This window comes from Schistocerca serialis, chromosome 3 (assembly GCF_023864345.2).
Source record: "Schistocerca serialis cubense isolate TAMUIC-IGC-003099 chromosome 3, iqSchSeri2.2, whole genome shotgun sequence".
Taxonomy (NCBI): Eukaryota; Metazoa; Arthropoda; class Insecta; order Orthoptera; family Acrididae; genus Schistocerca; species Schistocerca serialis.
This window is the reverse complement of record NC_064640.1, coordinates 655879480-655901370: the sequence shown is the minus strand read 5'-3', so window position 1 is coordinate 655901370 and position 21891 is coordinate 655879480. Positions and strand designations below refer to the sequence as shown.

General features: G+C 41.5%; 1 protein-coding gene across 1 annotated transcript in view; it reads left to right on the top strand.

The window, feature by feature from the left end:
* LOC126470536 (MOB kinase activator-like 3) overlaps positions 1 to 18986 on the top strand; it is a 64138-nt gene extending 45152 nt beyond the window's left edge. The window contains exon 6 of the mRNA XM_050098466.1: positions 18870 to 18986. The gene's annotated coding sequence lies outside the window, so the exon portion shown is untranslated. The remainder of the gene's footprint in view (positions 1 to 18869) is intronic.
* The last annotated feature ends 2905 nt before the right edge of the window (positions 18987 to 21891 follow it).

Sequence of the window (21891 nt, the reverse complement as noted above, 5' to 3'; positions counted from 1 at the left end):
TTTGAATATAATAAATTTCCTTGAGACAGAAATCCACAAATCAGCATAGATATGGAAAGCATTGCTCATTTGAAACTTATCTTGACCTTTTATCACATGATATCCTGCAAACTGCAGATGGGGGGTGTAACAGGCAGATTCCATATTTCTAAAATTCCATTAAGTGTTTGACATGGTGCCACACTACAGACTATTAACAAAGGTCTGAGCGTACAGAAGTGGTTCCCAGATATGTGAGTGGTTTGAAGACTTCTTAAGTAATGGACTTGAATGGGCCTGCACTATTGGGTATTTGAGCATCAGCAGCAGCTCAGTGCATTGCCCTGAATGGTGAGTGTTCATTTGAGTCAGGAGAGCTGCTGGGAAGAGTGATAGGACCACTCTTGTTCTCTATATACATAAATGATCTGACATACAGGGTGAGAAGAACTCTGTGACAGTTTGCTGACGACACTGTAGTGTACTAGAAAGTATCGTCACTGAGTGACCGTAGGAGGGTACAGGATGACCTAAAGACAGAATTTCAATTTGGTGTGATGAATGGCAGCATGCTCTAAATGTAGAAATGTTTGAATACATTACTAATGGTGTGCTGTTTGACACAGTCAGGTCATTTAAATATCTAGGTGTAATGTTGCAAAGCAATATGAAATGGAATGAGAATGTAAAGGTGGTACTAGGAAAGTCAAATGGTCAACTTTGGTTTATTGGGAGAATTTTCTGAAGTACAGCTCATCTATAAAGGACATCTCATACAGAACACTTGTATCACCCATACTTGAGCACTGGTCAAGTGTTTTCGATCCCCCTCAAGTTGGATTAAATGAAGACACCAAGGCAATTCAGAGGCGTATTGTTAGATGTGTTACCGAGGAAACATGAAACGTAGGAAGGGGAAGGAAAGGGAAAGGAGGGGTGACAAATTGTGATTGCTAACCATTTGGGGCATTGTGGTAATGCAGTGGCAATAGCTCAACAACTTGTACTGGACTGGAACTAGAATCCAGATTTACCATTTTACGTGCATGGTTACTTTAGTTGTCGTAACCACTTTGGCCATAACGACACAGTTTCTGACTGACTCAAATTTCCAACTTATTGCACACTGCAATGCAGCATCTCTCATCCATTATACTCACTACATGCAAATTCTGATTCCCGTAGGAGTTCAGACAATATTTGTGAATTCATACTGAAACAAACATTGAGGAGCAGTTACCCTCTTTATCAGAAATGTATGTGTCCGAGTGGTGTCTGTTCTGTTGACCATGCCCAACAGAACAGGCATCACTCAGATACCCTGATGAGCTAGGAGTAGGTTCGATCAACACGTGAGTATTTTGGAGATGCTTCATCAACTCAAACCGAAATCCCTGGAGGGAAGAAGACATTCTTTTCACAAAACACTATTGAGAAAAATTGGAGACCAGCATTTGCATCCGACGGCAGAACAGTTCTGGTGCTGCCAATGTATATTTTGCGTAAAGGCAGTGAGGACAGAGTAAAAGAAATTAGGGTTTGTACAGAGACGTATTGACAGTTATGTTCCCCTTGCCCAATTTGGAACAGGAATGGGAACAACTAGTAATGGTACAAGGTACCGTCCACCATGACCAATATGGTGGCTTTAGGAATTTGTATGTAGATGTAGAATATCTACAGAGGACTGACACTTGATGCAAAAATTGACGGTTGACTCTCAACGTAAATAAATTTAACTTGTTCCACATAAATAACTGGAAAGACCTTTTACTTTCTAACTAGCTGAGTACCCCATGTTGCCCAGGTATTTATTTATTCCAAGATTCTATTAATCTATTTCCTTCTTCCTTCATCTCTGTCCATCCCCCCTGCAGGTCAGGGGGTAAGGATAGGCCCGAGGTATTCCTGCCTGTCATAAGAGGCGACTAAAGGAGTCTAAAGGAGTCTTACATGTTTCGGCCTTTATATGTTGGTCCCCTGTGGTGCTTGACCTCCCTTCTTCAAAATTTTTCTGAAGAGCGAGCCAGTTGGGGAAGGGTGCCTTACATGGTGCATCGTGCACTGAGATCTTTATAGCCATTTTCTTGTCATTGCATTGCAGTTCCGCTCATTCTCCGTCTTTTGGGCGAGGACACCTTCTTGGGTGCGTTTTCCACCATGCACTAAGCAGTGTCGCTTTCTGTGCCGATGATGACCATGGACTTCTTTGCACCTGATATCCAGTATGGTAGCATGGTACCTCGTCTGTACAAGTTGATGGGAAATCATTCATGTCAATGAAGCATCAGTTTTTTGTGGAGCATTTAGAGGACAAGTTTGGGGAGGTGGAGGGCTTGTCCAAAATGTGCTCTGGATCAGTTTTAAGAAAACAGTATCCTCTGCACAGTCATGTGCATTACTTGCCTGTGACAAGCTGGGGGATGTTTCTGTTTCCATCACCCCCCATAAGAGCTTAAATATGATGCAGGGTATTATATTACATAGGGGCCTTCTTTTACAGTCTGATGACGAGCTGTGCGCCAATTTAGAGCAGCGAGGTGTTCACTTCGTCTGGTGCATCCATCGGGGTCTGAGGGATAATCAGGTTGCCACCGGTGCCTTCATCTTGGCATTCGAGGTTGACACATTACCCGAGAAGGTCAAGGTGATGGTCTACCACTGTGATGTCAAGCCATATATCCCTCCCCCGATGCGGTGCTTTATGTGCTGGAAGTTCAGTCATATGTTGTCCCGCTATACTTCCAGCCCCACCTGTCGTGATTGTGGACGTCCTTCGCACCCCAATACTACATGTGCCCCACTTCCCATCTGTGTCAACTGTGGAGAGCACCATTCCCCCTGCTCGCCAGACTGTAGGATTCTACAGAAAGACCAGAAAATAATGGAATACAAGACCCTGGACCACCTGACCTACACTGAGGCTCCATCCTGTACCTATGACATTAACATTAACCTACACCGCCGCTATGACAAAAGTTCTACCATCTCCAGTTTCGCCATGTACAGTTAGCTCTCAGAGCCATCAACACACACACCCCGCCCCTTCCCCAACCATCAGGGACTTCTCATCCAGAGAAGCGTAAGTCCTCTTTGGCTCCTCTCTCCAGGAAGGGGTCCCTTGGGTTGTTCCCTTTCCAGGTTCCGACCAGTGTATAAGCAGATACCCGCCAGTGGCTGAAGCAACCACAGGTAGCTGGTTGTAGGACTCCATTGTCCTTCTCAGTCCCTGGGACTGACCCAGTCAAGCCCTCCCAGCCAGAAACACTGAAGGAACAGCGAGAGAAACAAAAAAGCAGAAGGCACTCAAGAATCGAGACCTTGCGGTGGCACCCATACCACCGCACCCTACAAGCTCTGAATCTGAGGATGTGGTGGAGATTCTGGCGTCCACTGAGGACCTAGATCTCACTGGAATCTCAGACACAATGGATGTCGATCGCACAGGCACTGAATTGGTGGCACCAGGTGACCCTGAGGTGTAACTTGCCTCCTTGAGCTCTTCATCCCTTCCCAGCCTTTCCCAGCCTAACAATGACGTCATCCTCCAGTGGAATTGCGGTGGTTTTTTCCACCACCTGGCTGAGTTACGGGAATTGTTAGGCTTTACACCTGCTTTCTGCATTGCCCCCCAGGAAACCTGGTTATGGCAATGTGAACCTGTGCCCTCCGTGGCTATAGGGGATATTACAAGAACCATAGCGAATGTAATAGCGTGTCACATGGTATTTGCCCCCCCCCCCCCCATGAACCATGGACCTTGCCGTTGGTGGGGAGGCTTGCGTGCCTCAGCGATACAGATAGCCGTACCGTAGGTGCAACCACAACGGAGGGGCAGCAGCCTTTTCAGTAGTTGCAAGGGCAACAGTCTGGATGATTGACTGATCTGGCCTTGTAACAATAACCAAAACGGCATTGCCGTGCCGGTACTGCGAACGGCTGAAAGCAAGGGGAAACTACAGCCGTAATTTTTCCCGAGGGCATGCAGCTTTACTGTATGATTACATGATGATGGCGTCCTCTTGGGTAAAATATTCCGGAGGTAAAATAGTCCCCCATTCGGATCTCCGGGCGGGGACTACTCAAGAGGATGTCGTTATCAGGAGAAAGAAAACTGGCGTTCTACGGATCGGAGCGTGGAATGTCAGATCCCTTAATCGGGCAGGTAGGTTAGAAAATTTAAAAAGGGAAATGGATAGGTTGAAGTTAGATATAGTGGGAATTAGTGAAGTTCGGTGGCAGGAGGAACAAGACTTCTGGTCAGGTGACTACAGGGTTATAAACACAAAATCAAATAGGGGTAATGCAGGAGTAGGTTTAATAATGAATAGGAAAATAGGAATGCGGGTAAGCTACTACAAACAGCATAGTGAACGCATTATTGTGGCCAAGATAGATACGAAGCCCACACCTACTACAGTAGTACAAGTTTATATGCCAACTAGCTCTGCAGATGACGAAGAAATTGAAGAAATGTATGATGAAATAAAAGAAATTATTCAGATTGTGAAGGGAGACGAAAATTTAATAGTCATGGGTGACTGGAATTCGAGTGTAGGAAAAGGGAGAGAAGGAAACATAGTAGGTGAATATGGATTGGGGGATAGAAATGAAAGAGGAAGCCGCCTGGTAGAATTTTGCACAGAGCACAACATAATCATAACTAACACTTGGTTTAAGAATCATGAAAGAAGGTTGTATACATGGAAGAACCCTGGAGATACTAAAAGGTATCAGATAGATTATATAATGGTAAGACAGAGATTTAGGAACCAGGTTTTAAATTGTAAGACATTTCCAGGGGCAGATGTGGACTCTGACCACAATCTATTGGTTAAGACCTGTAGATTAAAACTGAAGAAACTGCAAAAAGGTGGGAATTTAAGGAGATGGGACCTGGCTAAACTAAAAGAACCAGAGGTTGTACAGAGATTCAGGGAGAGCATAAGGGAGCAATTGACAGGAATGGGGGAAATAAATACAGTAGAAGAAGAATGGATAGCTTTGAGGGATGAAGTAGTGAAGGCAGCAGAGGATCAAGTAGGTAAAAAGACGAGGGCTAGTAGAAATCCTTGGGTAACTGAAGAAATATTGAATTTAATTGATGAAAGGAGAAAATATAAAAATGCAGTAAGTGAAACAGGCAAAAAGGAATACAAACGTCTCAAAAATGAGATCGACAGGAAGTGCAAAATGGCTAAGCAGGGATGGCTAGAGGACAAATGTAAGGATGTAGAGGCCTATCTCACTAGGGGTAAGATAGATACTGCCTACAGGAAAATTATGGAGGCCTTTGGAGAGAAGAGAACGACTTGTATGAATATCAAGAGCTCAGATGGAAACCCAGTTCTAAGCAAAGAAGGGAAAGCAGAAAGGTGGAAGGAGTATATAGAGGGTCTATACAAGGGCGATGTACTTGAGGACAATATTATGGAAATGGAAGAGGATGTAGATGAAGATGAAATGGGAGATATGATACTGCGTGAAGAGTTTGACAGAGCACTGAAAGACCTGAGTCGAAACAAGGCCCCCGGAGTAGACAATATTCCATTGGAACTACTGATGGCCGTGGGAGAGCCAGTCCTGACAAAACTCTACCATCTGGTGAGGAAGATGTATGAGACAGGCGAAATACCCTCAGACTTCAAGAAGAATATAATAATTCCAATCCCAAAGAAAGCAGGTGTTGACAGATGTGAAAATTACCGAACTATCAGCTTAATAAGTCACAGCTGCAAAATACTAACACGAATTCTTTACAGACGAATGGAAAAACTAGTAGAAGCCAACCTCGGGGAAGATCAGTTTGGATTCCGTAGAAACACTGGAACACGTGAGGCAATACTGACCTTACGACTTATCTTAGAAGAAAGATTAAGGAAAGGCAAACCTACGTTTCTAGTATTTGTAGACTTAGAGAAAGCTTTTGACAATGTTGACTGGAATACTCTCTTTCTAATTCTAAAGGTGGCAGGGGTAAAATACAGGGAGCGAAAGGCTATTTACAATTTGTACAGAAACCAGATGGCAGTTATAAGAGTCGAGGGACATGAAAGGGAAGCAGTGGTTGGGAAGGGAGTAAGACAGGGTTGTAGCCTCTCCCCGATGTTGTTCAATCTGTATATTGAGCAAGCAGTAAAGGAAACAAAAGAAAAATTCGGAGTAGGTATTAAAATTCATGGAGAAGAAATAAAAACTTTGAGGTTCGCCGATGACATTGTAATTCTGTCAGAGACAGCAAAGGACTTGGAAGAGCAGTTGAATGGAATGGACAGTGTCTTGAAAGGAGGATATAAGATGAACATCAACAAAAGCAAAACAAGGATAATGGAATGTAGTCTAATTAAATCGGGTGATGCTGAGGGAATTAGATTAGGAAATGAGGCACTTAAAGTAGTAAAGGAGTTTTGCTATTTGGGGAGCAAAATAACTGATGATGGTCGAAGTAGAGAGGATATAAAATGTAGGCTGGCAATGGCAAGGAAAGCGTTTCTGAAGAAGAGAAATTTGTTAACATCCAGTATTGATTTAAGTGTCAGGAAGTCATTTCTGAAAGTATTTGTATGGAGTGTAGCCATGTATGGAAGTGAAACATGGACGATAAATAGTTTGGACAAGAAGAGAATAGAAGCTTTCGAAATGTGGTGCTACAGAAGAATGCTGAAGATTAGATGGGTAGATCACATAACTAATGAGGAAGTATTGAATAGGATTGGGGAGAAGAGAAGTTTGTGGCGCAACTTGACCAGAAGAAGGGATCGGTTGGTAGGACATGTTCTGAGGCATCAAGGGATTACCAATTTAGTATTGGAGGGCAGCGTGGAGGGTAAAAATCGTAGAGGGAGACCAAGAGATGAATACACTAAGCAGATTCAGAAGGATGTAGGTTGCAGTAGGTACTGGGAGATGAAAAAGCTTGCACAGGATAGAGTAGCACGGAGAGCTGCATCAAACCAGTCTCAGGACTGAAGACCACAACAACAACAACACAATGGTATTTGCGTCAGTGTCCTGAACTCGGTATGTAGTGAAGTGAACCTGTACCCCTTAAAACTCCTCTTGATGCTGTGGCTGTCAGGATAAGGACGACACAGGAAATAACTGTCTGCAGTGTAAATCTTCCTCCAGATGGTGTGGTACCCCTGCCCTGATTGATCAACTCCCTAAACCTTTCCTACTTATGGGAGATTTTAATGCCCATAACCCCTTGTGGGGAGTACCATGCTTACTGGCCGAGGCAGAGGAGTCAAAAATTTACTGTCCCAACTCGACCTCTGCCTCTTAAATACTGGGGCCGCCACACATTTCAGTGTGGCTCTTGGTAGTTACTTGGCCATCGATTTATCAATTTGCAGCCCAGGACTCCTCCCATCTACCCACTGGAGAGCACATGACGGCCTGTAGGGTAGTGACCACTTCCCCATTTTCCTGTCACTCCCCTGGCATCATGCCCATGGACGCCTACACAGGTGGGCTTTAGACAAGGCAGACTGGGAAGCCTTCACCTCTGCTGTCACTGTTGAATCTCCCCCACATGGTGCCATCCATGTGGTTGACCAGGTCACCACAACGGTCGATTCTGTGGCGGAAAATGCGATCCCTCTTTCTCTAGGGTGCCCCTGGCAAAAGACAGTCCTGTGGTGGTCGCCGGAAGTCGCTGAAGCCATTTAAGAGTGTCGACGAGCTCTAGAACGACATAAGCAGCACCCTTCCCTTGAGCACTTCGTATCCTTTAAACTGCTCCGTGCTCGCGTTCGCCATCTTATACAAAGACGGAAACAGGAGTGTTGGGAGAGGTATGTGTCGACAACTGTCGATAACTGTCTGCAGTGTAAATCTTCCTCCAGATGGTGTGGTACCCCTGCCCTGATTGATCAACTCCCTAAACCTTTCCTACTTATGGGAGATTTTAACGCCCATAACCCCTTCCCAAGTCTGGACCAAGATCAAATGTCTTTTCAGGTAGCAGACCCCTACGGGTGTCTCTGGTGTTCACATTAATGGCGTTGTTGTCTACAGACGCAAACGCAATTGCCGAGCACTTTGCTGAACACTATGCTTGCGCCTCTGCATCGGAGAATTATCCCCCCCCCCCCCTTTCGCGTCCTCAAACGGCGGCTACATACCACTCTGAACCCTATAATGCCCCATTTACGGAGTGTCGAGCTCCTCAGTGCCCTTGCATGTTGCCCCGACACAGCTCCTGGGCCAGATCGGATCCACAGTTAATGATTAAACATATCTCGCCTGACTACAAGTGGCATCTCTTTGTAGTCTTCAACCGAATCTGGTGCGATGGTGTCTTTCCATAGCAATGGCGTGAAAGCACTGTCATTCCAGTGCTCAGACCCAGTAAGAACCCGCTTGACGTGGGTAGCTATTGGCCCATTAGCCTCACCAACATTCTTTGTAAGCTGCTAGAACGTATGGTGTGTCGACGGTAGGGTTGGGTGCTGGAGTCATGTGCCCTACTGGCTCCATGTCAGGGTGGCTTCCGCCAGGGTTGCTCTACCACTGGTTATCTTGTCCCCCTTGAGTCTGCCATCCGAACAGCCTTTTCCAGACGCAAACACCTGGTTGCCGTCTTTTTTTGACTTACGTAAGGCATACGACATGATGTAAGGCATACGACGTCATATCTTTGCCATATTGTATGATGGGGTCTCCGGGGCTCGCTCCCAATTTTTATCTAAAACTTCCTGTCGCTGTGTACTTTACATGTCCAAGTTAGTGCCTCCCATAGTTACCCCCATATCCAGGAGAATGGCATCCCGCAGGGCTCTGTATTGAGTGTCTATATCTTTTTAGTGGCCATTAATGGTCTAGCAGCATCTGTCGGGCCTTCAATCCCACAATCTTTGTATGCAGACGATTCCTTCATTTTGTACTGCTGCTCCAGTACTGGTGTTGCTCAGCGGTGCCTACAGGGAGCCATCCACAAGGCGGTCATGGGATCTAGCCCACGGCTTCCAGTTTTCAGCCGCAAAGTCATGTGTCATGCACTTCTGTCGGCGTCGTACCGTTCATCCGGACCAAGGACTTTATCTTAATGATGATCCACTCACTGTAGTGGAAACATATCGATTCTTAGGACTGGTTTTCGATGTTATTGACTTGGCTTCCTCATCTTCGTCAACTTAAGCGGAAGTGCTGGTAGCACCTCACTGTCCTCCGTTGCCTGAGCAACACCAGTTGGGGTGCAGATCGCTTTATGCTGCCGCAGCTCTACAGAACTGTAGTCCAATCCCGAATTGACTATGGGAGTGAGGTTTATGGTTTGTCAGTGCCCTCAGCATTGCATGTACTTGACCCTGTGCACCAGTGTGTGTGGGGTTCGACTTAGTGACACAAGCTTTTAGGACGAGTCCGGTGACCAGTGTACTGGTGGAGGCTGGGGTCCGTCCACTGCAGATCAGACGTGCACAACTGCTCGCCAGTTACACTGCACACATTCGTAGTTCTCTGGAGCATCCGAATTACTGTCTACTTTTCCCACTTGTGGCAGTCCATCTCCTGCATCGGGGGCCCACGTTGGGGCTAATGATTGTGGTTCACGTGTGGTCCCTTCTATCTGAACTAGAGTCCTTTCCTTTACCACCTCTACTTGCGGACCTTTCACGTATGCCTCCATGGTGTATGCCTCAGCCGCAGTATCGTCTGGATCTTTTGCATGGCCCTAAGGACTCCATTAACCCTGCCCCTCTCCCCTGTCACTTCCTCTTGCTTCTTGACGTATTCCAGGACTCTGACGTGGTTTGCACTGATGGCTCAATGGCTGATGGTCATGTAGGCTTTGTGTATGTTCATGGAGGACATACTGAACAGCACTCCTTGCCAGGTGGCTGCAATGTTTTCACTGCAGAGCTGGCGGCCATATCTCGTGCTCTTGAGCACATCTGCTCTTGCCCTGGCATGTCCTTTCTCCTGTGTACTGACTCATTGAGCAGCCAACAAGCTATCGACCACCATCCTCTGGTAGTGTCTATCCAGGAGTCCATCTATGCCCTGGAATGGTCCTGTCATCCAGTGCTGTTTGTATGGACCCCAGGACATGTCAGAATCCCAGGCAATGAACTTGCCGACAGGCTGGCCAGACAGGCGATGCGGAAAACCCTTCTGGAGATGAGCATCTTCGAAGCTGACCTGCGTTGTGTCGCAAGCCGCAGGGTTTTCTGGCTTTGGGAGATGGAATGGCGTAACAGTATGCACAACAAATTGCGTGTCATTAAGGAGACTACGAATGAGTGGAAGTCTTCCATTCAGTCCTCTCACAGGAAATCAGTTGTACTCTGCCGGCTCTGCATTGGCCATACATGGCTAATGCATGGTTACCTACTCTGTCACGAGGACCCACCTCTGCGTCTACCAAATGACAGTCGTCCACCTCTTGCTGGACTGCCCGCTTTTAGCCGCTATCCGTGAGAATGGGATTTATACTTCTATGTAGGTTTTAGCACATGTCCTTTGTCCCTCTGTGTTTTCCACCCTAGTGCTTTAAGGGTGGAGGCTTTAATGTGTTGCAGAATGGCTGGCTTTTTCCTTTTTATTCTCGTGGTTGGCCAGCCACTGTAATCTGCTTTCTTGTTTTACTGTCTTCTGTTTCTAGTGTCTCTCTGTTGTTTTCTTGTCCTTTTTTCTTCCTTTTTGTGTTTGTTGCCTTTCCTTCATTCTTGTGGTTTTTCCTTCCTTTCTGTTTTGTGTTATACGTCTCGTCCGTTTTATTCTCACACTTGTGGCATTGTTTTATTAGAAACGAGGGACCGATGACCTTGTAGTTTGGTCCCTTCCCCCCTCTTTTAAACTAACTAATCTCCGTCCATCTCTTCGCCCCCTCCCCCCCCTGCCCCCTTCCATCTGCTATTTCCCCTCTCATCTCCTCCTCCCTGTTTCTCTCTTCAGTTGTCACCCCAACCCCAATTGGAGGCTTGATGTTTCTTACCCCCACAGTATTTCTTTCTAGATCGTAATTATTAAAGTGTGTACTAAATTTGCTTGAAATCGTTCCATGGGTTTAGGATGAACTTTTTACCCATGGACTTGCCACGTACTCACAACTCAAATGTATTTCACCCATATTTCACCTGTATCTTCCGCAGATCCCGAATTTTGTCCTGCAGTTCCATTTTCATGGAGCTCATTGTTTGTGATGATGTATATCCTGAACTATGTCGTACAGTGATATAATTTTGCTGGTATGTTACCCATGAATTCCACGTACTCACAAGTCAAATGTTTTTCCCACATATTTCACCTGTATCTTCTGCAGATCCTGAATTTTACCGTGCAGTTCCATTTTTGTACAGCTCATTGTTTGTGATTATGTGTATCCTGAACTATGTCATACAGTGGTATAATTTTGTTGGTATGATCAGTGGTAATGTGAATATTGCCTGCAAAATATGTCATGAATACAGTTAGTAGTAAAGAAGTAATAAATTAAAATGTCATGCATGATGTGGCAGTTTTAATATTTTCCTTTTATCATTTCGTAAGTGACAAAAAGTTCCATAAAGGTTTGAAATCAAACATTTTTTTTGCACATCACTAAGTGCTCTCATTCTCAAATACTGAATGAATGAAGTATGGGTATTCACACACCTTGGGCTACACTGTATTTTCACACCCACCCCCTTGATAGGATGGTGGTTCATATCCCCACAGAAGTTGTTTGCAGACAGTAAGTGATGTGTGTACCAAACATGGTCGAAATCAGTCCAATGGTTGAGGAGGTGATGTGGTATATACATATATACAACTGTTTTTATTATGTATATAGATTATTCAATTTCCAAATAATTACATTCATTAAGAATCTGGTAGGTGGGTATGGAGTGAGCTAAATTGGAACAACCACATAAAACTAATTGTAGGAATGGCAGATGCCAGACTGAAATTTATTGTATGAATTCACAGCAAGTGTAAACCCAAAAAGGAGTAACTTACAAAAACCCCTACTCTACCGATATTTGAGGGTTTGCTGCTCAGTTTGGGACCCTAACCAACTATTACTGACACAAGAAATAGAGAAAATCCAAAAAAGAGCAGCACATTTTGTGACAGATTCATTTAGTGAGTGCAAAAGCATAAGGGAGATACTTATCCAGCTACATTGACTGGTGCTACAAGAGAGGCACGCATCACATTGTGCTTTGTTGTTAAAATTCCGAGAGCATGTGTTCCTATAAGAGTCAGCCAACATATTGCTTCCTCCTATTTGTATCTTGTAAAAAGACCCTAAGGTAAAATTAGAGAGATTTGATCTAGTATGGAGAACTGTAAATTAAAACTGCAGAAAGGTGAGAATTTAAGGAGATGGGACCTGGATAAACTGACTAAAACAGAGATTGTACAGAGTTTCAGGGAGAGCATAAGGGAACAATTGACAGGAATGGGGGAAAGAAATACAGTAGAAGAAGAATGGGTAGCTCTGAGGGATGAAGTAGTGAAGGCAGCAGAGGATCAAGTAGGTAAAAAGACGAGGGCTAGTAGAAATCCTTGGGTAACAGAAGAAATATTGAATTTAATTGATGAAAGAAGAAAATATAAAAACGCAGTAAATGAAGCAGGCAAAAAGGAATACAAACGTCTCAAAAATGAGATCGACAGAAAGTGCAAAATGGCTAAGCAGGGATGGCTAGAGGACAAATGTAAGGATGTAGAGGCTTATCTCACTAGGGGTAAGATAGATACCGCCTACAGGAAAATTAAAGAGACCTTTGGAGAAAAGAGAACCACTTGTATGAATATCAAGAGCTCAGATGGAAACCCAGTTCTAAGCAAAGAAGGGAAAGCAGAAAGTTGGAAGGAGTATATAGAGGATCTGTACAAGCGTGATGTACTTGAAGACAATATTATGGAAATGGAAGAGGATGTAGATGAAATGGGAGATATGATACTGTGTGAAGAGTTTGACAGAGCACTGAAAGACCTAAGCCGAAACAAGGCCCCGGGAGTAGACAACATTCCATTAGAACTACTGACGGCCTTGGGAGAGTCAGTCCTGACAAAACTCTACCATCTGGTGAGCAAGATGTATGAAACAGGCGAAATACCCTCAGATTTCAAGAAGAATATAATAATTCCAATCCCGAAGAAAGCAGGTGTTGACAGATGTGAAAATTACCGAACTGTCAGTTTAAAAGTCACGGCTGCAAAATACTAACGCGAATTCTTTACAGACGAATGGAAAAATTGGTAGAAGCCGACCTGGGGAAGATCAGTTTGGATTCCGTAGAAATATTGGAACACGTGAGGCAATACTGACCTTATGACTTATCTTAGAAGAAAGATTAAGGAAAGGCAAACCTACGTTTCTAGCATTTGTAGACTTAGAGAAAGCTTTTGACAATGTTGACTGGAATACTCTCAAATTCTAAAGGTGGCTGGGGTAAAATACAGGGAGCAAAAGGCTATTTACAATTTTTACATAAACCAGATGGCAGTTATAAGAGTAGAGGGACATGAAAGGGAAGCAGTGGTTGGGAAGAGAGTGAGACAGGGTTGTAGCCTCTCCCTGGTGTTATTCAATCTGTATATTGAGCAAGCAGTAAAGGAAACAAAAGAAAAATGTTGGAGTAGGAATTAAAATCCATGGAGAAGAAATAAAAACTTTGAGGTTCACCGATGACATTGTAATTCTGTCAGAGACAGCAAAGGACTTGGAAGAGCAGTTGAATGGAATGGACAGTGTCTTGAAAGGAGGATATAAGATGAACATCAACAAAAGCAAAACTAGGATAATGGAATGTAGTCGAATTAAGTCGGGTGATGCTGAGGGAATTAGGTTAGGAAATGAGACACTTAAAGTAGTAAAGGAGTTTTGCTATTTGGGGAGCAAGATAACTGATGATGGTCGAAGTAGAGAGGATATAAAATGAAGACGGGAAAAGGCAAGGAAAGGGTTTCTGAAGAAGAGAAATTTGTTAACATCCAGTATAGATTTAAGTGTCAGGAAGTCGTTTCTGAAAGTATTTGTATGGAGTGTAGCCATGTATGGAAGTGAAACATGGATGATAAATTGTTTGGACAAGAAGAGAATAGAAGCTTTCGAAATGTGGTGCTACAGAAGAATGCTGAAGATTAGATGGGTAGATCACATAACTAATGAGGAGGTATTGAATAGAATTGGGGAGAAGAGGAGTTTGTGGCACAACTTGACAAGAAGAAGGGACCGGTTGGTAGGACATGTTCTGAGGCATCAATGGATCACAAATTTAGCATTGGAGGGCAGCGTGGAGGGTAAAAATCGTAGAGGGAGACCAAGAGATGAATACACTAAGCAGATTCAGAAGGATGTAGGTTGCAGTAAGTACTGGGAGATGAAGAAGCTTGCACAGGATAGAGTAGCATGGAGAGCTGCATCAAACCAGTCTCACGACTGCGGACCACAACATGGAGATCTGAAACAGTTGTAACTCTAGTGCACTGTTTGCGACTGGAGAAGGAAAAGGGGTGGGAAACAGAGTATCCTATGAAATGAAATGCACCATACGGCAGGGGGGGAAGAGGAATTAATCCCGAAGTTATCTTGAAGCTGAAAGGGTATAGTTTCTTACTTGGGATTTAATTGTTTTTGATAAGCTCTATAGAAATTAGTAATATGTGATGTAAATATTCCATCTTGTCTATAAATGTATTTGTATGTACATTCAACCCAGTACCCAACAATGTTTTTGTTTTTCACTGTAAATTACACTAAAGGATGTATATCTGTTCCACTCAGTGTGTTTACTTTATATACATAATTATTTCATTTAACTTCTTGATTTCCCCGCATGTTGACCAGCCCATTAAATTTTGGGCATGTGGTCCAAGAAACTCCATTTTGTTTACTAATATTTTGGTCATAATATCATCCACCTATCTTCCATGCAAGATGGCTGGCTGAAGCTACAGCACATGTCTGTGCTCATATAAACCACATGGCTGTGCCATTGCACACATAGATGCAAATACAAATTTCTTCAGAGATGTTTATTTGCTGAGCATCAAAGATATTCCTATGAACTTACTGTAACACGTTAAGGAATGGAAACTGTGGTCAGATCTTCAAAACATGCTGAAATACTCATGGAAATGCCACTGTGGTGACATCTGTGAGACCACTGTATGTCGAGGTTGAAACCATTATTATAATTGATTAAACCCATCACCAACCAAATTTTTACTGCTTCTTTCATAAGAGAGTCCTGAAAGGATGAAGTAGACATTAGAATTTTAACACTGTTATACACAGACCATAGTAAATGCTGTGTGTGCCACAGTAGATTTATCTGGCTGTAAAACGCCACATGTATCACTGATGTTCTGTGCATCTCCTAAGAATGAAAATTACTACTTCTTTATGAAACACATGGTAAATTGAATATTTATAAGGGTGGCAAGTGTGGCCTTTCATACATCAAGCAGACAAAGTCAATAATACAAGAGAGATACGGGGGTGGTTTGAAAAGTTCTCAGAACAGAATAGAAAAAAAGTACTTCAATAACTGAAACTTTTTACATTTTTCTCATAAGTGTCCTTGTAGATTAATGCACTTGGTCCAACGATGTTCCAGTGCCTTGATCCCATCCCGAAAATGAGTTTCCTCCAGGCGTGCAAAATAGTTGTCAACTCCAGCTATAAATTCTTTGTTTGAAGTGAATCTTCGTTCAACAAGAAAAATTTTCAGTTTTGGGAAGAGATGGAAGTTTGATGGAGCCATATCAGCTGAATAAGGTGGGTGTGGTAACAATTCATACCATAGTTCGTGTAATTTTGCCATGGTGACGGCACATGTGCGGGTGTGTTTTTTATCCTGCCTCAAGAGTCGCGGCACTCATCTTGCAGATAAATTTTTCATTTCTAATTATTCAGTTAAAATGTGATATACCCTTTCAAATGACATCTAACAAGCATGAGAAATTTCACGCACTTTCAATCGGCAATCACCCATGACCATTTTGTGCACTTTCACAGTGATTTTTGGAGTGGTGCCACATCTCTGCTGACCACTGTGCGGATCATCATCTAAGTTCTCCTGATTAAATTGAAATTAATTTTTACACTTGGCAACAGTTGAATATAAATGAGCAGAGTTCCCCAGTGTATTCTGGAAATCAGCATGAATGTCCTTTGCTTTCATACCTTTCTTTACGAAGTCAATCACTGCTCGAGTCTCAATTTTTTCCATCTTCGCAAATCCCTATGTGGGAACAACAACAGAGCCATGTCACCGCCACAGCTCTCTTCCAAGAGCACTGACGTGGTGTGTGTTTACAGGCAACAGTCCAATGAATATTACGTGAACAACTCGTTGCGCTAGTGCTGACTTCTTGTTGTGATTCCGAGAACTTTTCAAACCACCCTTGTACAAGGAACATTTATGATATGAATAACTCTTGAAGCCCAATAAATCATGAACATCTTCCCTGACGATTAATACCATAGTGTTAACATTGATTACTATACAGGTGGGGCCATAAGCAAGAAAAAATATATGCATAGGATCACATATTGAATTAAAAACAGAAAATTATTTTTCCCAGCATTCCATGTTGAGGAATGGAAATAAAAATGGATCTCGTGAAACAGAACAATGTGAAGGAGATCTTTTCGTTTATTCTGTGCATAAGCAGAAGCAAGGGCAGCAAAGACTGCACAACAGGTACACTAATTGTTGTCTATACTGCATAATTGTACAAGAAATGTGGAACAGACATTTCTTCCTAACTTTCTCCATTTTCCTTCAAATGTTATTATGTGCCAGGACTATTTCTATGCAGAGAGGAACCTGAGAACTAACTGTATTTAGCAATAATTAACTGTATTTAGCAAAATACATTTTATTCTATATCTTCATTCTGTAAACCACTGTGAAGTGCATGTCAAAGGGTACTTCCATTGTACATGTTAGGGTCTCTTCTACTTCCAATTGCGTATGGAATACAGGAAGAATGACTGCTTAAATGCTTCTATGCATGCTGTACTTAGTTTAATCTTGTCTTTGTGTTCGTACAGCTGTTCGTGTTGTATTCCATATCAACCAGTATTCTGGATGGCATCAATGTTTGGAGTTATCAATTGAGTCCAAATACAACCACTGTAGTATTTGCTTCAACTGATTGTTCACTCATGGCTTCAACATCGTTATCTGAAGGGTTCTGAGGGGCTCTGCAACTGCTTGGCATTTGAACTGTCACTGAGTTCTCACTGTACCTTGATTGTAAAGAAGCATCCCACATACCACCTGACATCAGAATTTTGGATGGATGTATCACTGGAATTGTAGATTAGCACATTTAAAGTGATCCATTCTGTTCTAAATAGGTGATTGTGGTGGCCATTTGCAATGGTAAGTATCCATCTCTCTTAACTGACAGCTCACAAATGGGAATTTATCACTCGAAGAGAGGTTTTACATTGAATAGATGAAGGGCAGGGAAGGAAACTAAGACACTAGTGGTTAAGTAATGACACAATACCAGGGCAGAAATGTAGAAAGTAAAATTCATTTGACAAGATGAGATTTTTTATTATTTGATCAATGAGGAGGGTAAGTTTGTGTTTTTGTTTTAGGGCGCAGAAACAACTAGGGTCATATGCGCCCAAGAGAGTAAGTTATCAAAGTCAATCAAACCTGCTTATAGTCCAATTAGCATTGTGGTTATACTTCCTGTGAAGAGCTTCTGTGTTGAAAACAGGTGTACTGTGGGGAGTCTAAAATTTGTGAAGGGTAAGAACAAAACTTTATGCTAAAACTTTCAGATTCACTTTCATTTGCATTTAAGTTTCATGTGGATACTTTAACCAAATAGGTGAGGTTACTCCCTTTCATTTTCTTTCCACTGAAGTCTTTGAAAAGTATGGAAATAAACTTCGTGGCTAACACTTTCCCTTCTGACAAATCTCAACTATTACAAAAATCATCCACATAGATGGTGGAGATTTGAGGTGGGGTGACCCACAGAGCCATCAAGTAAGCTTTCTTTTTTTAAATTTTATCTGCATATTTTCCCATCAGAGTAGTTACAGCTTGAGGCATGAAGACCACAGGATAGTACAAACAAGCAGTTGCAATGTGTCATACAATGTTTTCTCTGGTTCCCAGACAAAGTTTTGGCAACTTGGTGGAATGAGTATTTAAGATTTAATTTAAATGTCCCAATAGACATGGTAGCAACTATGAACATTTTCTCTGTGATGTATGAATTGCTGTACTGCATTTCCTGAAGTTTTGAAGATCTTGAATTAGACTGTAAAATGACTCATTGCATGTGTAACATACAACAGACGTCAGTGCATAAAAATGTTGTTTTTCATTAATTACTTTTCTCAGTACAGTACTTTAAGGTATTCAAGCAACACACTCTCTTCATTGTGCTATTCCCTCTCTGTATTATATTTTTTGCTTCATTTGGGCCATATAGTTGCTCTCTTTCTAATATTTCTTGAGAATTCTCACCGGTTTTGACACTCTTTCAGACATTGGTTCAAATGGCTCTGAGCACTATGGGACTTAACATCTGAGGTCATCAGTCCCCTAGAACTTAGAACTACTTAAACCTAACTAACCTAAGGACATCACACACATCCATGCCCGAGGCAGGATTCGAACCTTCAACCAGAGCGGCCACGTGGTTCCAGACTGAAGTGCCTAGAACCACACGGCCACTAGTTTCAGACATCCATAAAGTTTTTAAATGTTGGAAGTTTTCAGATTTGATAGTACGACAAAAACTTTTATTAGAAGGATACAGCCTCTTAAAATGCTTGGCTGCTTTAAATGCCGAAGTTCTTTCTGTAAGTGTGATATTGTTGCTTTTCCTTTCTTTACTCCTGTGACCAAATTATGTCACTGTGTGCCATTTTACTAACATTTATTTTTAACAATATTTCTGGTATGTTGCAGGTAACTCACATGCCATACTCTAGTTTGTGAGTTTTGTCACAGCCCACTCAACTCTGCAACTGTGGGTGCTTTGTTTCATCACAAACTATGAATACCTCAGTCACCTATGAACTCAGCTCCTGTTTTAATGTGGAAGAAACTGTTACAAAATATATTAAAGTTCTACTAATGTCTCAGTTACTCATAACACACACACACTTTAGGAAATATTTTTCTGTCTCTTCACATTTGCATGCTAGAACTCTTGACACACAATATTTTTTACAATTGTTATATGGATGCCATTGAGATAATTCTATGTCTATGAGGTATGGGGGGCATAAGCACTATTTCCACAGCTAATATGTATTTGCCATTCTCACATGTTGTTTCATTTATGGTGGAAGGTCAGTAGGCCTGCTCAGCTGATTATGCAGTGTCAAAGGGGTGCACATCCATGCCATGGAATTTCATTCCTTCCCACGAATTAAGTAGTGCCTAGAAGTTACAAATGTGATCCTACGCAGAAATTGCAGACTTTGGACTTGTGCCTCTTTACTTCTTTGGCATACAATTATAAGTAATAGATCTGTTTTAAAACAAAACTGAGATCACTTTGACAGTTCAACTGTGAAGTGTACAGAGAAATATTTTCATCTTAACAATTTCTCTTCATACTGCAAAGAAATAGATGCTGCACTAGAGTGTGCAAGTATAATGGAGTTAGTCAACATCATGATGTTGTTGCCTTTAGTCTAAAGATTGGTCTGATGCAACTAGTCTATTCTATATAAATATCAGTGGCATAACTACTGCAACTTCCACTGAAGCCTGATTATTGTAACAGAGCCTTGATGTCCTATTTTTAACAACCTCCCCTCCCCAATTACCAAATCAACATTTCCTTGATGCCTCAGAATGTGTCCTATCAAGCAATACATTCATTTAATCAATTTACACCATAAATTTTTCTCCCCAATTTGATTCAGTACCTATTCATTTGTTATCCAATAATTTTTAGCACACCACTGCAGTATCACATTTCAGAAATTTCTATTCTCTTCTTGTCTGAGCTGTTTGTAGTCCACAAGTACTTCTGTACAAGGTTATACTCCAGACTAATATCTTCAGTAAAGACTTCTAACATTTGAATTGTATTCAATGTTAACAAATTTTCTCTTATTCAGCAATGCTTTCCTTGCTATTGCCAGTCTGCATTTTATATCATCTGTACTTTGGTTATCATCAATAATTTTTTGCATAAACACCAAAACTCATCAACCATGTTTGGTGTCTCCTTTCATAATCTAATTCCCTCAAAATCATCTGCTTTGATTGGACTTCATTCCATTACCTTTGTTTTACTTTTATTGATATTCAATGTATAACCTCTTTTCAAGATACTATGCACTCAACTCAGCTGCTCTCACAATTACAATGTCACTGGCAAAGCAGTTATTACATTCAATATATTCTGTGTTATTCAAGGATTTTCACTGGGCCTTGTCTTTTGATCCTCTACTGTCTTTACTATTTCATCTGTCAAAGCTATCCTTTCATCTTCTGTTGTACTGCTTTCATTTGTTTCAGTCAATCGCCTAATACTGCATTCAAAACTCTCAATAACCGATGATTCTTTCTATTTATCCAGTTCCTATCTCCTTAATTTCCTACTGCAATTTCTTCAGTTCACAATTACTAAATTATGGCCATAGTCCACATATGGGCCTGCAAATGTTTTGGAGTTTCAAACCTAGTTTTGAAATTTCTGTCTTCAATCACATAATCTATCTGAAACAGTTCACTGTCTCCAGGCCTCTTTCATGTACACAACCTTCTTTCAGGAATCCTTGATTCTTAAGCCAAGAGTGAGAATTTCAGACTGCACACAACTAACAATTGCTATCAGGCTGCTTCCCCTATCTGTTTTCCCAGTCCATTTTTGCCAACTATTTTTTTCTTCTCTCCTTTTTTCCTACTACTCAGTTCCAGTCTCTATCACAATTAAATTTTTGTCTACTTTCATGGACTGAATAATTTCTTTTATTTCATCATCCATTCTTTCAAGCCCTTCATCTGTGGTGTTAGTAGGAATATGCACTGATACTACTGGGGTGGATGTTGGCTATGTGTTTATCATAGCTACAATAACGCCTTTACTAAACTGTTCAGAATAGCTCACATGCATTCCTCTTTTGTTATTCATTATTAGACCTAATCCTGCGTTACCTCTATTTGACATTGAGTTGATAATCCTGTACTCAACTGAACAGAAGTTTGTTTTTCCAACCACCACACTCCACTAATTCCCTTGAATGATACAATTATCCCATGGGTATTTGTTTTCTAATTTAGCCTTCCCTGAATGCAACAAGTGTAATAAGGCAGCTACCTTCCATTCAACAAAATCATCATGAAAAATTTAAATAGAAATACACAAATCAGGTATTGGAAATAGTAAAAAACCTTTTGACTCTTATTACAATAATCACAAATAATGAGCTTTCACTAAGCATGCAGAAAAAAGTACAGAGGAATAACCATATCATTGTTAAACAATACAAGAATACATTCCTTAATTAATATTTAAGTAGCTGAAAAATAATGAACACCTTCGGATGAAATATTTATTTCACAGACTATTTAGTCCACTGCTAGTAGCTGTTCAGCTAAAATGTGATCAGAACACATTTACATTTACTGCAGATGAAAGCTTATTACATATAGCATACATCCTTGCAGAGTCTCAAAAAACACTATTATTATTATTATTATTTAGTTTCTAGGAAAATATAATGGAGTGACAGTATTTTATCATGATATATGATACAGCTAAAGTAAGTGTGATATTTAAAGAAAAATACCAAGGCTATATTGTTACAATAAAAATTTAAGTGCAGTTACATTACATACTATCTCATTTATGAATACAAATTAAAAATATAGCTTACTATTTGTCTCCTCAAATTATTACTGACTTAGTGCACCTTCAGACAAAACAATCATTTTGCATGTCTGTGTTTTATTTATCTATTTGTTTCTC